This window comes from Bos grunniens, chromosome 27 (genome assembly GCF_055505025.1).
Source record: "Bos grunniens cultivar Pamir isolate PY7600 chromosome 27, Bosgru_T2T1.0, whole genome shotgun sequence".
Lineage (NCBI taxonomy): Eukaryota > Metazoa > Chordata > Mammalia > Artiodactyla > Bovidae > Bos > Bos grunniens.
The window spans coordinates 7625339-7642823 of NC_141191.1; the positions used below are offsets into that span (position 1 = coordinate 7625339).

The window sequence follows — 17485 nt, forward strand, 5'->3', positions numbered from 1 at the left end:
ACTAACACAAGGTTGTAAAGCCACTACAGTCCAATTAAAAAATAAATGAATACATAAATGAAAATTAAAGAGTAAACACTTCCCATTTCAGTCAAAAAAAAGAAAGAAAAAGAAGAGAGAGAGAAAGACATGACAAGTACAGAAGTGAAAAATTTGTAAAATGTTGAGAAATACCAAAGCTAGGAAATAGGAATATTGGGATTCCATATGTTTGTGTGTATTTGAAGCCCCTTCAGCCGCAGGGTCACCTCCGCCCCCCAGCCCTGTCCCTCAGGCGCCATCCTGTGAGGAGGACGCCCGGAGCCCCAGGCACCCCCAGGTCCGTCCGGGAGGGAGCAGGTCCGAGCGCGCCCATCTCACAGGAGCGGAGCGCAGGTCTGGTCGCGGAGCCTGCTCTCCGGAGCCAAGTCGTCCCTGTGGGTTTGGATGTGAGTCTCCGAGTCCTCTCCTGCTCTCTGCTCTTCCCAGTGAACAGCCAGGCTCCACTGCACCAAGAAAAGGACGAGGGGAGCTGAGGGCTGCCGGGTAGCCCGCAGTGTGTGAGCCCCGCGTCCGGGGCGTCTGGCCGACCCCGCGGCTCTGCGCCCACCCCGTCCGGTCCCCCCATGTACAGAGCCCGCCTCTCGCACTTTTCAAAAGAGGACCGCAGATCTCAAGTTCCGCCTGGCGCTCACTCCGCCGTGTCAGTGAGCACTTGCGTCTCTCCGTTAACAGTCCGTTTGTCCAGGCTCTTTGCAGACGCGTTCAAGAGAAGTCCGGTCCCGCCTGACGCCCGGAACGTGGACCGCCCGGTCCCTTCTCCGGCGCCGCCTCGTGGCGTGCACGGCAGGGCGGGCTCCAGGGCCGCTGGCACCTTCTGGCACAGGACCTTCTCAGTAGTCAAAGCCAGCTCTCTGACTGTTCCAGTCTCCGTTTTCCAACTTGCCAAAACCTCTTCTTCAGGACCTCGAGGAAACGTATTTCAGACGACTGAGGGACTTGATGGATTCCCAGATGTCAGGTTTGAAGGCCATAGACTTGTCTGGACCGCGGTTCCGCCGTCAGGGAGGTCTCGCCGGGTCTGTTCTGCTCCAGCCTCCGGGGGTGTGGTCCTGGGCCGCGTTTTTGTTGAACAAGAGGAGATCCGAGCCTCCCTTCGTGGTGGCCCCGCAGGACAAGGGCTGAGTCCCCTGGAACAGGGGCTGAGGGCTGGGGCTGCTCCGGGCGGGACCGTCTGCCTCTCTGGACAGAGCTGCGTTCAGAGATTAGACAGAGCAGCAGAAATGCGGTATCCTGGTGGGAAGCCGCTCTCCCGCTGGCCCTTGGCAGCCCGTCACAGGGAGGAGTGAGAGGCTGTAGGAGAAACAACAGGGCCTGAGGTTCGCAGCCTCAGGCAATTGGAGCCCAGGATTTTCTTAGAGCTGCGTCCCAGCATTGATGTTGGCAGGAAGCTGAGTCCTGCCCTGGTTGGAGGTGACTCACTTTCCCTGGAGGAAACCTAGTGCCCCAAATATTCCTGCGCTCTGGGAAGAGCACAGACAGAGGCTCCTGTGACAGGTGACTAATACTTACTTTTATAAATTAAACTGCCAAATAAACTAGCTGAATAAACTATGTCCTGTCCTTTCCCCCTACTGGAACAAAGACACATCCACAGCAACCTGGAGAGCCAGGTGGGACAGAGTCCTAGGACTCCTGAAAGTCCCTCTGGATGGGCCAGGACAGGAGTGCGGGTGTCTTGGCTGGCACCCCCTCCCTTTTGTCATACCCTCCAGACCACGCATCACCCCAAGGGTCTCCTGCGCTCCTTCACGGAGACAGTGCGCTTTCTTCTTGGTGATCAGTAACTCTGGGGTCACCAGGACCCAGAGAATGATCGACAGGGAAGAAGGGACACGGGTCTGGCCAGAGAGGAGACCCCCTTCCCCCACCCCCGCAAACACAGGCCCTGGGAAGGACACCCCCTTGCCTGCACAACTGAGACAGGCAAACTCAACTGAATCTAAAGGTTGAGTCCTGAAAGCTCCCCGGGTTGAGTGGTGGCCCAGAAAGTAGACTGCTGCTGCTGCTGCTAAGTCGCTTCAGTCATGTCTGACTCTGTGCGACCCCGTAGACTGCAGCCTACCAGGCTCCCCCATCCCTGGGATTCTCCAGGCAAGAATACTGGAATGGGTTGCCATTTCCTTCTCCAATGTATGAAAGTGGAAAGTGAAAGTGAAGTTGCTCAGTCCTGTCTGACTCTTAGCAACCCTATGGACTGCAGCCCACCAGGCTCCTCTGTCCATGGGATTTTCCAGGCAAGAGTACTGGAGTGGGGGTGCCATTGCCTTCTCCGGAAAGTAGACTAAGTAACCCTAATCCAGCTGAGTGGAAACAGATTCCCATGAGAGATGCCTCAGCCCTGCTACTATTCAACAGAAAAATGTAAGTTCAGGGTGTATGCATGTGTGTGTGTGCACATATGTATATGTGTGCATGTGGGTATACAGGCACGGATATCTGTGTGCTCCAGGTGTGTGTGTGTGCACATGTGTTTGTGTGTGCACATGTGTGTGTGTGTGTATGTACAGGCACGGGTATCTGTGTGCTCCAGGTGTGTGGGTGTGTGTGTGCGTGCACGTGCATGCATCTGTGCACAGATATGTGTGTGAGTGTGGGCATACATGCACAGATGTCTCTGTGTGCAGGGCTGTGTGTGTGTGAATATGTGTGTGTGTGTGTGCATGTGGGTATACAGGCACGGATATCTGTGTGCTCCAGGTGTGTATGTGTGCCTGCGTGCGCATGCATGTGTGCACAGGTATGTGTGTGAGTGTAGGTATACATGCACAGATGTCTCTGTGTGCGTGTGAATATGTGTGTGTGTGTGTGTGTGTGTGTGTAATTTCCCCTTCCAATCCCAGGCTTCTTTCCCCCTGCTGAGTGTGTGTCACTGGCTGTCTACACTGGCCCAGGGGACACTAGGCACTGACCTCTTCAGTCGGCCTGCAGGCTGGTTCTGTGTGAGGCCTTGATCACGGCCACCTGCAGACTTTTAAAACAAGAGGTTGACAGACATTTCTGTCCATTTTCTGGACCCTGCTGTCTGCAATCTCTAGAGCGAGTTGAAAAACCTGTTAAACTGGATCTAGGGGCCTGCAGCAGCCTAGGTCTGTTATTTGAGTCTTTTTTTTTTTTTTATCCTATAGAAGGACTTTACAAAGGATTTTCACCCCTCACTTTTCCTGGTTTAATTTCCAAACCACACTGTGATATGAACCTAGTGTCCAGATGCTTTCATCTGACGTGGGAGGGGAGGCCTCAGAGCACAGAGATCCAGGGCAGGCCCGGGGCCCAACCTAGCCCACCCTCAGATATGCCCCACTGTGGTCCACACATCAGTTGACCAGAAACATGCTTTGCTGCTTAGAGGAAACTTATCTACAAATCTACATGCTCACTAAGAGACTTTCTAGCAGATTCCAGAAAGCCAGAGGCATGAACGCAGACATACCCAGACCTCTCCCTCCTGCACTGACCCTTCACCCTCACAGAGGTGAGCTGCTTTTCTCCGGACCCAGGGGCACCTGCTTCCTTGCAGGTGGAGGCGCCTGACCGGAGCCGGGTGAGGCCCCACAGACCTGCCCAAAGGAAGTGTCTTGGGCTCTTTGCCTGATGCAGCAGTTTTGAGCTGCTCCTCTTAGTGGGGAAAAGTGGCCCCATTCTTGCTAGGGTGGAGACTTCAGGGCAGAAACCCCAGGTGTGAGGATGACTGTCATTCCATACAACAATCCTGCGACCTTATTATATGAAACGCGAAATTGCAAAGAACGTAAAAATCGTGCCCTTGCCTTTGGTGACCTTGCTCTGCCCTTGACAGTATAATCCTCCTCTGTGAGCCTGGACTGAGATCACTTTTCACTTCACTTTAAAACTTGTGCTACCATAATTACCCACCCAAGAAACAGACCTTTCGTTTACACATGGTCAAAGGGGAAAAAATACAGTTGCTGGTATTCCTGGAGGCTGTTTAATGATGAATGTAATACAGAGCTCACCTTCCTCCAGCTCTTTGAAGCTAATAGGTCTGTTTGGCTACTTGACTGTGGGAAAACCCGACTGTCAGCTCGAAGACCGTAAAAAACATGGGGCAGTCTCCTCTGTCACTGTACCTGTGCGTCCTTGGGACACGAGTTCTCCTGGGAAGGAGAAGCCAGTGAGAACCAGATCATTCTGGGTCAGAGAAATGGAAAATATATCCTGAGGGGTTTGATGTGAAACTGCACCTTCCCCCAGGCTGAATTTAGAGGTGCACGTTCTAGTTTGATCCTTGGGTTCGGAAGATCCCCTGGAGAAGGTCACGGCAACCCACTCCAGTGTTCTTGCCTGGAGAATCCCCATGGACAGAGGAGCCTGGCAGGCTACAGTCCATGGGGTCCAAAAGAGTCGGACGTGACTGAAGCGACTTAGCAGGTAGCATGAAAAAGTTTCCAACTGCTGCCAGAGGCTCGGTCCTGGAGGCAGGAAGTTTCTAGATGAAGGTGTAGGTGGGTTTGTTTACTCCTGAGGCTGCCATCCTTAGAGTGTGGACACCACTCACCTACTGCGTCCTTCTTGGCCTGCCCCTCCTTAGGCTCTGGGGTCTCCTGCTTTTCTTCTAAGGGCATCAGTCTGCTGGGATGAGGGACCCACCTTCAGGGGATGACTTTAACCTAATCAGTGTTTTATCTGTCCCTTCCCCATAGACAGCCCCATTCTGGTCTCTTCAATCTTTATTTATTTTTAATTTTTGGCCACACCCTGCAGCATGTGAGATCTTAGTTCCCTGACCAAGGATCAAACCTGCTGTCTCTGCATGGGAAAGTGAAGTCTTAACCACTAGATCCCCCATCAGGGATGTCGCATTCTGGTCTCTTCAATGTGAGGGATTCAACATATGAATTTGGGGGAGGGGACACAATCCAGTTTATAAAGTTCATTCATTTCTTGGGTTCTGTTTTTTTCTTTTTGATTTGTTTTTAAACCTCTTATTTTTTATTGATTTTTTAAAAAGTAGAAGTACAATTGACCTACAGGATATTACTTTCAGGTGTACAATTTAGTACTTTGATATTTGGATGATGATAATGGGTCATGTTGTTGTTCAGTTGCCCAGTCGTGTCCGACACTTTGTGACCCCATAGACTGCAGCACACCAGGCCTCTCTGTCCCTCACCATCTCCCCAGGTTGCTCAAGTTCAGGTCCATTGCATTGGTGATGCCATCCAGCCATTCCATCCTCTGACACCCTCTTTTTCTCCTGTCTTCAATCTTTCCCAGCATCAGGGACTTTTCCAGTGAGTCAGCTGTTCGAATATGAGGAAGGCAATGGCAACCCACTCTATCACCATTTGCCCTGCTTCATTCCATACTCCAAGGCCGAATTTGCCTGTTACTCCAGGTGTTTCTTGACTTCCGACTTCTGCATTCCAGTCCCCTAATGAAAGGGACATGTTTTTTGGGTGTTGGTTCTAAAAGGTCTTGTAGGTCTTCATAGAACCATTCAACTTCAGCTTCCTCAGCGTTACTGGTTGGGGCTTAGGCTTGGATTACTCTGATATTGAAAGGTTTGCCTTGGAAACAAACAGAGATCATTCTGTGGTTTTTGAGATCGCATCCAAGTACTGCATTTTGGACTCTTTGGTTGACCATTATGGCTACTCCATTTCTTCTAAGGGATTCCTGCCCACAGGAGTAGATACAATGGTCATTTCAGTTAAATTCACCCATTCCAGTCCATTTTAGTTCGCTGATTTCTAGAATGTCGATGTTCATTCCTGCCATCTCCTGTTTGACCACTTCCAATTTGCCTTGATTCATGGACCTGACGTTCCAGGTTCCTATGCAATATTGCTCTTTACAGCATCCGATCTTGCTTCTATCACCAGTCACATCCACAACTGGGTATTATTTTTGCTTTGGCTCCATCCTTTCATTCTTTCTGAAGTTATTTCTCCACGGATCTCCAGTAGCATATTGGGCATCTACCAGCCTGGGGAGTTCCCCTTTCAGTGTCCTATCATTTTGCCTTTTGTACTGTTCACTGGGTTCTCAAGGGAAGAATACTGAAGTGGTTTGCCATTCCTTTCTCTAGTGGACCACATTCTGTCAGACCTCTCTACCATGACCCTCCGGTCTTGGGTGGCCCCACAGGGCATGACTTATTTTCACTGAGTTAGACAAGTCTGTGGTCCATGTGATCAGATTGGCTAGTTTTCTGTGATTGTGGTTTCTGTGTGTCTGCCCTCTCATGACCTCTGGAAACACCTACTGTCTTCCTTGGGTCTCTCTTACCTTGAACGTGGGTTATGACTTCACAGCTTCTCCAGAAATTGCAGCTGCTGCTCCTTACCTTGGACGAGGGCTATCTCCTCAGAGCCACCCCCCTGACCTTGAAGGTGGAGTACCTCCTCTCGGCCCTCCTGCATCCGCGCAGCCACCACTCCTTGGCTGTTGGGTAGCTCCTCTGGGCCACCGATGGTGTGATCACTCACCTAAAGCCAGACATCTTGGAATGTGAAGTCAAGTATGTCTTAGAAAGCATCATTACAGACAAAGCTAGTGGAAGTAATGGAATTCCAGTTGAACTATTTCAAATCCTGAAAGATGATGCTGTGAAAGTGCTGCACTCAATATGCCAGCAAATGTGGAAAACTCAGCAGTGACCATGGGACTGGAAAAGGTCAATTTTCATTCCAATCCCAAAGAAAGGCAATGCCAAAGAACGCTCAAACACAGTTGTACCCATCTCACACGCCAGTAAAGTAATGCTCAAAATTCTCCAAGACAGGCTTCAGCAGTACGTAAACTGTGAACTTCCAAGTGTTCAAGCTGGTTTCAGAAAAGGCAGAGTAAGGAGAGATCAGATTGCCAACATCTGCTGGATCATCGAAAAAGCAAGAGAGTTCCAGAAAAACATCTATTTCTATTTAATTGACTCTGCCACAACCTTTGACTGTGTGGATCACATTAAAGTGTGGAAAATTCTGAAAGAGATGGGAATACCAGACCACCTGACCTGCCTCTTGAGAAACCTGTTTGCAGGTCAGGAAGTAACGGTTAGAACTGAACATGGAACAAGAGACTGGTTCCAAATAGGAAAAGGAATACATCAAGGCTGTCTGTTGTCACCCTGCTTATTTAACTTCTATGCAGAGTACATCATGAGAAACGCTGGGCAGGAAGAAGCACAAGCTGGAGTCAAGATTGCCGAGAGAAATATCAACAACCTCAGATATGCAGATGACACCAGCTTTATGGCAGAAAGTGAAGAGGAACTAAAAAGCGTCTTGATGAAAGTGAAAGAGGAGAGTGAAAAAGTTGGCTTAAAGCTCAACATTCAGAAAACGAAGATCATGGCATCTGGTCCGATCACTTCATAGCAAATAGGTGGGGAAACAGTGGCAGACTTTATTTTGGGGGTCTCCAAAATTACTGCAGATGGTGACAGCAGCCATGAAAGTAAAAGACGCTTACTCCTTGGAAGGAAAGTTAGGACCAACCTAGATAGCATATTGAAAAGCAGAGATATTACTTTGCCAGCAGTGATAGACTTCCAGTTGAGCTATCCCAGATCCTGAAAGATTATGCTGTGAAATGCTGCACTCAATATGCAATATGCACTCAATATGCAATATGCCAGCTCCCAGCATCTCCCCCTTTTTTATTTCTTAAAACAGCCAGATGCAGCTCAGTCGCGAGCTTCTGAATGTTCTGCCGAAGAATCCTGACAATACAAGGAAGAATGATTATGAGAAGCAAAATTAAAGCACCAGCAGTGACATACACAAGGATATTATACAGGATGTTTTTTCCTGAAATGAAGTTAGAGAAAGTGTGAAAAAAATCATTAGCTGCTCCAGCGGCGGTAAAATCCAGTCGAGAGTGTTCCAGGGTCTGTATTTGATTATGAAGTTTTCCTAAGTCCAGGCCAATGTCAGAGTTGTTCCAAACACCTGAAATACGATTTGTAATTTTTTTCCCATTTAATCTGTCTCGTTTACCTTTAAAGATGTCACGCATATCCACCAGTAATCAGCATGGCAAGACAGAGCCATTTTCACTTTTAAAGCCTGTAACTCAGTCCCAATATGCATTATTGCCTCTTCCAAGGCATCTACCCTCATCTCCAACTTTCTATCTATAGCTTCCTGTGTTGCTAGAGTTAAAGAAACATTTTTAGACATGGTATCAACATATTGGGCAGTATGCACTTGTTGAGTCAATGATATTGCTCCCGCAGTAACAGAAGTAATTGCTGCTATTAAAGCTGATATTCCTAAAATAAGTAAGCCCACAAATCGTCGTGATCACATTAAATCTTGTAGTTGTTGTAACACAGCAAGACTATAGTTATATCAATAAGTGGTTACATCATAAGATAAGGTGGATGTTGTAACACTACAAAGGAGCAAACATTACATTGAGGGTTTAAACAAGATGAGAGCATACATTGTTCACAAGTCACTACATTGGGTCCACCAGTGAAAGTCATATGTACATTAAGTTTTCCAGAATCGTTGGTAAAGAGAAAAACATAAGGAGAGGGTAGACAAGCCAAAACAGCATAAGTAGAATTATTTTCTGGTTGGAGTTCGTGCTGCAGCAGCCCCGTCGGTCTCGCGGGGATCTCGATGTTAAACTTGCCTCCCCTTCCGGTGGGCTCCTCTTTTGTGATCAAAGCAATGGGGCAACCGAATGTCTGGGGGACTGCAACATGGCGAATCAGTCTGTCTGGGATCTAAATTGGAGAATCTGCATCCTGTGGGAAAATACAAGCACATCCTCGACCACTAGTTAATAATGGGTCAGGACCCTTCCATTGTCCTGAGAGGAGGTCCTTCCATTTGACTAATGGTTTTGCATTCAATTCCTCTGGGCACCAATGGTGAAGCATTGCAGTAGTTCCGGCTGAATCAGTATTTAAAATATTTATTACGAAAAGAGCACATTGCAAGATTTGATGGGGAGAACTATACTTAAACTCCCATTCTTTTAGTTTTTGAATTTGGATTTTTAATGTTTGATGCACTCTTTCAACAATGGCCTGTCCCTGAGGATTATAAGGGATGCTTGCATTATGTTTAATTTGAAACTTTATACAAAATTCCTGAAAAGACTTAGAAGTGTAAGCAGGAGCATTGTCAGTTTTCAAAGCTTTTGGCAGGCCCAAATATGAAAAACAAGTAAAGAGATGTTGTATTACATCTTTAATTGCTTCCCCTGTACGAGCAGTTGCAATAATAACGTGAGAAAAGGTGTCTACAGTTACATGAACAAAGGACAGTTTTCCAAATGAATAAACATGAGTTACATCCATTTGCCAGAGTACATTAGGTTTGAGACCGCGAGGATTAACTCCCATAGGTAGACTATTATAAACAGTGGGGCAGTGTAAGCAAGAACGCACAATCTCTCAAGCAGTCTCTCTGGGAATTTGGAATTGATATCTTAAAGCAGTAGCATATTGATGATGAAGTGAGTGAGAGGCTCTGGCCTCCTCAATCACAGTAGCCATTTTATTTCTGGTTAACAAGTCAGCCAAATCAGTAAAGGCATTTAAAAGGCTGGGCAATCCGGAATGAGCCCGAATGTGTCCAGTGAAAAATATTGTATTTCTTTTCCAAATTTGTTGCTGTAATTTAGTTAACAAATGAAATATGGTAGTTTTATTTTCAGGCAAAACCACAGTTTCAATGTGTGGAAACAACCTGACAATATACTGAGAATCAGAATAAAGGTTAAATTCCTCATCTGCAAACATAGCAAAAGCCTCTATGACTGCTGTTATTTCAGCTCTTTGAGCTGAAGTTTCCTGTGTTTCTAAAACCTTTTGGTGATTTTTAGTAACTATGGAGACTTTACCGTTTGCTGACCGATCAGTAAAAACTATTTGAGCATTTGGAATAGGAGATTGTTTACATCCGACAGGAAAAATAACTGGATGTCTGGATATAAAATTCAGCAAAACATGTGAAGGCAAATGATGCAAAAATTTGACCAAAATAGTTTCCAATAGCAATCTGCCAATTTTCAAACATTAGAAGAACATCAAGTTGTTCCTTATTATATGGAATTACAATTTCTGATGGCTCTTTACCAAATAATTCAATGCTCTGCTTTTTTACTTTAATATCAAAGTAGATATCAATCCTGGATAAGAAGCTGCTACTTTTTTACTTTGAGCAGGAAGATGGACCCACTCTAGGGGGCCGTTTTGCCATAAAACCAATTTTTTGACTGGCTACCCCAATTACATCAATGGGGGTTTTATGGCAAAGGAATTGTCAAGCAGTTGTCAATTTAATTTTTTTTTAATTTTTAAAATTTACATTTTAACAACATAAATTTAGAGATATGTTAATTTAGGTCTAATGTTTAGTTTAGGTCTCTGTATAAATTTAAATAATAAATGTATAACCTCCTTATCTCAGTTTGGTATACAGATATACCTAAATGCAAAATGTATTTATATATGTATTTATATATAGCAACAAGTATAAACTTATTGACATATTATATATATAAATCAATATACTTGAATTAATCTTTATAATTAATATATTAATTAACATATATTACAGCAATACAACATGTACACAGCTAATACCAACCAACACAAACCAATGTACTGCAATAATACATGTCACACATACACAATATAATTATACAGTATATAGAACATATATCATCACAGCACATCAATCCATACCAATTAATATCAGCCACACACACATTATATTACTGCAATATATATTTAATTATACAGTATATATATAATATGCATATATAGTATACATGTTAATTTATATACAAATTAAGTATGGATCTATAAATAGAATTAGGTATACCTTTATTATATCCATACCTAATTAGGCAAACTGTAATTAGGCAAATATATTTATATTATGTATTTATAACAATATATAAAGTATTGTTAATTGTACCTCCTGTTGATAACTAAGAAATTGCGAAAACCCTTCTCTGAGTATCTCCTATTTGAGACAGCAGGTCCCTCCCCCATAGGGTAAAGGGAACCGTAGGAACTACATAGGGTTGGAAAGTTCCACAGGTATCCTCAAACTGCCAATCTAACATTTTTGAACTTTTAACTACTGTGGGGGCTTGAGGGCAAATGAAATAAAATTTGACCCCTGAACTCTATCAGGGCAACTTGCCAATCATCACTATTTTGTAAAAGACTTGTAGTTGATCCTTATTGAATGGAATTATTATATTTGCTACTTCTTTTCTAAAAACTTCCACACTTCTTTTTTCCTCCTTTTATAATTAATTGTGCCACCGAGCTGGGATAAGATAAAACTACTTTTCTTGGGGTCACTGGTAGATGGAACCAATGGGTCTTTTTGTCACAAGCACCTTGTAGGTGTATGTTTTGTGGCAAGAGTAATTAAATCTCATCTTCTGGTAATATGAATCCTAATTAACTGATCATTTAAAGTCTCATCTACTTTAACAAGAGCCGGCTCTGTCTCATTAGTCAACTTTCTCTTAGAACTGAAATTAGGATCGCTTTTTAAGCAATCAAACAAAGGCTTTAAATTTGCAGTAGTCAGTTTTAAATGTGGGCGTATCCAATTAATGTTCCCTAATAATTTTTGGAAATCATTTAAAGTTAGTAAACAATCTCTCCACAGCTTCAAAGGGGCATTATCAGTTTTCAAAAGTTTTGGCAGACCTAAATATGAGAAGCAAGTAAAGAGGTGTTGCACATCTTTATAGGCTTCTCCAGTTATCATTTTGTAACTAAATCTGGTCTATAGCTTTTTAGATGACAAGCAACTATCTAATCTTTGCTTGAATACTTGGGGAACTCACTACTCTTCAAGGTTTTAAACTCTCCCTCACCTTTTTCTCTACAGCATTTCCACCCCGCATACCACTTTCTCTAATCCCACCAACTCATTTTCAGTAGTATATGTTGGCCAGGAGCTGGGTCAGTCTTTCCCAGCAATGTTGAGACATCTGTTCCTGTGTCTAATAGCCCTGACATTTTATTTTCTTGAATTAAAAGATCTTTTAAAGGCCTTGGAGCTGTAATTTCCTGCACCCAAAAGGCTAGATCACTAGATCTAAATGCTCTGTGGCTCTTAGCTTGAGAAGTCAAGTTTTTTCCTGTCTGATAAGGTAAAAGCAAAAACTGTGTTATTCTTTGACCTTTATTAATTTGCACAGTTTTGGTAGGCGGCGAGATCAAAACTTTAATTTCTCCAATATAATCAGAATCTACTACACCATGCACCACCGAAATTTTTTGAAAAGAAAGCGAACTATGTCTCAGCACAAATCTTACAAGGCAGGGGGCCAGCCACTCCCATTGGAATCGGAGCAACCAGCACGTCAGGGGTTAATATTGTTGCTAAATCCCCTTACCGTTCTAGTTTTCTCTTAGCCTTCGTGAGACCCCCCTGTGGGGGTTTTCTCCCAGGAGCATGCTCTGAATATTGTTCATGCAGTCTGTTTTAAAAGCTCCACAGTTGAAAAAACTTTTTATCTTCCTCAGGCTTAGGCAACACTTTGAGAGGCTTTGGGGGCAAAGTGGGAAACTCTTGGGCCCTGGAAGGCACAAACGGAGGCGGCAGCGATGGCCTTAAATCAGAAAGTGGTGGATAAGTTTTTTTTTTTTTTTTTTTTTTAAGGTTTGCGCAGAGGGGGAGGGAGCTCTCCAGGGTGCCTGGTCGCAGCATCTCTTACAGTCTCTCTCTCTCTCTCTCTCCCTCTCTTCCTGCCTTTCTCACTTTTCTCTCCCCCTTCCTTTTTCGCTACCCTTCTCTTTCCTTCGTTTCTTTCCCTTTGCCCTCTTTCTCTCTTTTTCTTCCCTCCTCCCTCTCTTTCTCTCTGTATCTCTTTTTCTAACTTCCTTTCTTCCTTTCTCTATCTTGATGCGTTCCCTGATACCTTCCTTCTCTGTTCCTCTCTCCTTTACACTCTTTAGCTCTTTCTCTATTTTCTTTCCTTTTTTCTTTTTCACTTTTTTTTTCTTTTTATTTTTCTCTCTCTCTCTCTCTTTTTTTTTTTTCGCCTGGGTGAGGCCCCCTTGAGGGGGTTTTCTGCAAGGAGCAGGCTCTGTATATTGTGTATTTTTTAAAAGTTCTTTTGTTTAAAAGAAATCTTTTTTATCTTTTTCAGCCTTAGGCAATGCTCTGGGAGACTTTGGATGTAAACTGGGGAATTCTTAGGCCCTGGGAGGTGCAAGCAGAGGTGGGGTAGTCTCCTTAAATCAGAAATTGTTGGATAAATTTTTAAAGATTTGTATAGAGGAAGAGGGGGCTTGTCAGGGAGCCCAGCCGCAGCGTCCTGTAAGCCCTCTCCTTCCTCGGGTGGTAGAGCACAGTCTCCCTCCTTTCCTTCGTCAAGGGCAGAAAATATGATCTGCGCAGAAGGTGGAGACCCACTACCATCCACCGCTATAGCCTCTCCCATAGGCTATCCCACAGCCTCATGACGAGGGTCCAGAACATTTTAAATCATATTTATAGGATAAGTTTTTAGTTGTTTTTTTTTTACCTTCACCCAAGTCTCTAAATTAACAGTACCCTTTTCTGGAAACCAAGGACACTGTTCTTGTACAAATGAAAAAAATGATTGAATGGTAGATTTTTTAACTTTGATTCCTCTCTTACTTAATAACTGCAAAATTACTCCTATAAAGAACTGTCTTTCATTTGATTCAGTGTTACCCATGTCAGAAAATTAAATATAGTAGAAGATATAGTTTTAGTTTTCAAAGATCAAGTTTCTTTCAACCTTTTAACTCTAGAAACTGGGTTTTCTCTCAAACCCCTTTGACACTTTCAATAAAAACCGGGTTTTCTCTCAAACCCCTTTAACACTTTCAATAAAAAACGGGTTTTCTCTCAAACCTCTTTAACACTTCCCACCACTACTCGCCCTGTCTGTCCTACAGGGGGGTCCGTGGCACCCTGGATGGGGGCCTATCCGTCCCGTAAATTCAACACTTTCTCAACACTTTTTCTGAGGTACCTACCTTCGAATTAGCCTGTTTGGGCGCCACCTGCCGGGGTCCAGCCCTGACTGATCCAGGGTATTCGAAGAAGAGACGGCATCGGCGACCTATTTATTTAAATATTCATCAAAGATATAAAGAGTAATAGAATGAGGATAGCTCAGTGAAGAAATTCAGTGGAGAAAAGAGGCTGAATAATTCAGCCAGAAAGTGAGAGAAAGAACGACATGGGGAGACCAAGTTTTGGTGAACAAGGCCCGCACTTTATTTTCCAAAGTAGTTTTTATACCTTAAGTTATGCATAGAGGATAATGGGGGAAGGGGAAGAGTCATGCAGTAAGCCAGGCTTTCTTCCTGCAAACTTATCATATGCAAAAGTTTAGGTGATTTGCATCATCTTCTGGCCCGGAGGCCTGTTAACATTTTAAGACCCTTTCTTCAGAAAACTTATTTTTCTCTAAAGGTGATTAGTCAAGCGCCACCCTCCAAAAGTATTAGATAAAGTTGTATTCCTACAGAGCAAAGGTGTGATGGGCTATAACAAGACAAAGAATTAACTCAAGGGTCCAAGGTTACAAACACTGCCAGGGACACAGCAGGTAAGGGATATGGAGACTTAGCAGCAAACATTGGCCCAACAAGTGAAAAACCCTTCACCAATACAATTTCTAATCAATCTTTTAACTGCTCAAAGGAGTCTGTATTTAGACAGTTTAGAACATCTCCTGCCTCTCACAGTTGGGAGGCTCTGAGCAATCACATGTAGCCGGAACAACCTATTCAGGCAGGCTAGAGGACTTCCAAAGGAGTTTGTAGGTTGAAACACTATCACACCCAGGAACTTTATTAACTGGAGCTGTAAGTTAACTCTTTTTTTCAGACAGAGGTAGTGGGGGACAGCCCCCCATAAAGTCAGAGGTGTAGGTGAGAGCACAAAGCAGAAAGTAGGCAGACTCTGGTTTTGGGGGTAGATGCTCGAGAATTTCCAGGGGGATTCCAGAGGCTTGATCCCGCCTTTGCGTATGCCGAGCCTCCTTCCTCATGACCTTTGCCACAGGCAGAGTTCCTCACGCTGGCTCCTGGCAGTGATAGACTTCCAGGTGAGCTATTCCAGATCCTGAAAGATTATGCTGTGAAAGTGCTGCACTCAATATGCAATATGAACTCAATATGCAATATGCCAGCTCCCAGCACACACGTGTATGTCCGTTGAGTCTGTGATGCCATCCAACCATCTCATCCTCTGTCATCCCCTTCTCCTCCTGACTTCAATCTTGTCCAGCATCAGGGTTTTTTCAAGTTAGTCACTTCTTCACATGAGGCAGCCAAAAGATTGGAATTTCAGCCTCAGCATCAGTCCTTCCAAGGAACACCCAGGACTGATCGCCTTTAGGATGGACTGGTTGGATCTCCTTGCAGTCCAAGAGTCTCTCAAGAGTCTTCTCCAACACCACATTTCAAAAGCATCAATTCTTCGGTGCTCAGCTTTCTTGAGAGTCCAACTCTCACAACCATACATGACTACTGGAAAAACCATAGCTTTGACTAGATGGTCCTTTGTTGGCAAAGTAATGTCTCTGCTTTTGAATATGCTGTCTAGCTTGGTCATAACTTTTCTTCCAAGGACCAATTGTCTTTTAATTTCATGGTTGCAGTCACCATCTGCAGGGATTTGGGAGCCCCCCAAAATAAAGTCTACCACTGTTTCCACTGTTTCCCCATCTATTTTCCTTGAAGTGATGGGACCAGATGCCAAGATCTTCGTTTTCTGAATGTTGAGGTTTAAGCCAACTTTTTCACTCTCCCCTTTCACTTTCATCAAGAGGCTCTTTAGTTCTTCAATTTCTGCCATAAGTGTGGTGTCGTCTGCATATTTGAGGTTATCAATATTTCTCCCGGCAATCGTCATCCCAGCTTGTGCTTCATGCAGCCCAGTGTTTCTCATGATGCACTCTGCATGTATGTTAAATAAGCAGGGTGACAATATACAGTCTTGACATACTCCTTTCCTGGTTTGGAACCAGTCTGTTGTTCCATGTCCGGTTCTAACTGTTGCTTCATGACCTGCATATAGATTTCTCAGGAGGCAGTACAGGTGGTCTGGTATTCCCACCTCTTCAGAATTTTCCAGAGTTTGTTGTGATCCACACCATCAAAGCGCTTTGGCATAGTCAATAAAGCAAAGGAGGATGTTTTCTGCAACTCTCTTGCTTTTATGGTGATCCAGTGGATACTGGAAGCATCCTCCCTACTGTGTGCTGCCTGTTCTCACATCTGTGTGTTACCTTTGTCTCTGCTGTGTTTGTCACTGTTCTGGTTTGTTCCTTCTTTGTTTGCTCTCACTTTTCTACCCAGGAGGGAAGTCCTCTTGTCTTTGCTTTCAGCCTCTGACTTAATTCATCAGCATCATAGCACTAAGGTCTCTCCATGTTCTGGAGAATAATAACATCTCAACTGTTTTTCTTTGTCTGGCTGATTCGATTTCCATTGAATATGCATACTATTGAAATCCAAAAACATTATTTGTTCATCCTTAGTTGAAACATGTATTTCACATGAGCTAGGTACAAATGAGACGCTGAGGACAAAAGTTCCAGGAAACAGACCCTCAGCCGTGAATCATCTAAGCTAGTAGAGAGGAAGATAATTTGAAGTGAGTTTGTACTTGATAATTGCCTTCCCTGATGTCGAATGGGAGAGCCCAGTTTTCCAAATAATCGCACTTATTTTTGATTTTCAAATGCCTATTCCTCAATATTAAGTGTAGCTTACCCCTAGCACAAATGTTTGTGTACATGGGGGCAGATCTTTTATCTCCTAGATTGTGATACATGTAACCCAAATCTCTAAATTTAGTCTTCTGAGGATGCAAATCCAAATGCATGTTAGTCTGGGTCCTAATCTGTGTGTCAGCAATCAGAGGAGAATATAGAAATGTCTGGGCAGTTCAGTTCAGTCGCTCCATCATGTATGACTCTTTTGAACCCCGTGGACTGCAGCACACCAGGCTTCCCTGTCCATCTTCACCTCTGGGAGCTTACTCAAACTCATGTCGATTGAGTCAGTGATGCCATCCAACCATATCATCGTCTGTCGTCCCCTTCTTCTCCAGCCTTCCATCTTTCCCAGCATCCAGTCTTTTCCTGTGAGTCAGTTCTTAACATCAGATGGCCAAAGAATGGGAGTTTCAGCATCAGTCCTTCCAGTGAATATTCAGGACTGATTACTTTAGGATGGACCGATTGCATCTCCTGGCAGCCCAAGGGACTCTCAAGAGTCTTCTCCAACACCACAGTTCAAAAGCATCAATCCCTCAGCATTCACCTTTGTTTACAGTCCAACTCTCACATCCATACAAGACTACTGGAAAAACCATAGCCTTGACTAGATAGACCTTTGTCAGCAAAGGAATGTCTCTGCTTTTTAATATGCTGTCTAGATGGGTCATAGCTTTTCTTCCAAGGAACCAGTGCCTTTTCATTTCATGGCTGCCATCACCAT

The 17485-nt window shown here is 44.2% G+C and overlaps 1 long non-coding RNA gene across 1 annotated transcript; it reads right to left on the reverse strand.

Moving 5' to 3' along the window:
* Positions 1–141: 141 nt before the first annotated feature.
* LOC147343463 (uncharacterized) lies at positions 142–765 on the reverse strand. Its single transcript, XR_015156402.1, has 2 exons — positions 630–765; positions 142–485 (listed from the first exon to the last, which is right to left on the reverse strand). It is a non-coding gene; the product is annotated as an uncharacterized LOC147343463 (long non-coding RNA).
* Positions 766–17485: the final 16720 nt, after the last annotated feature.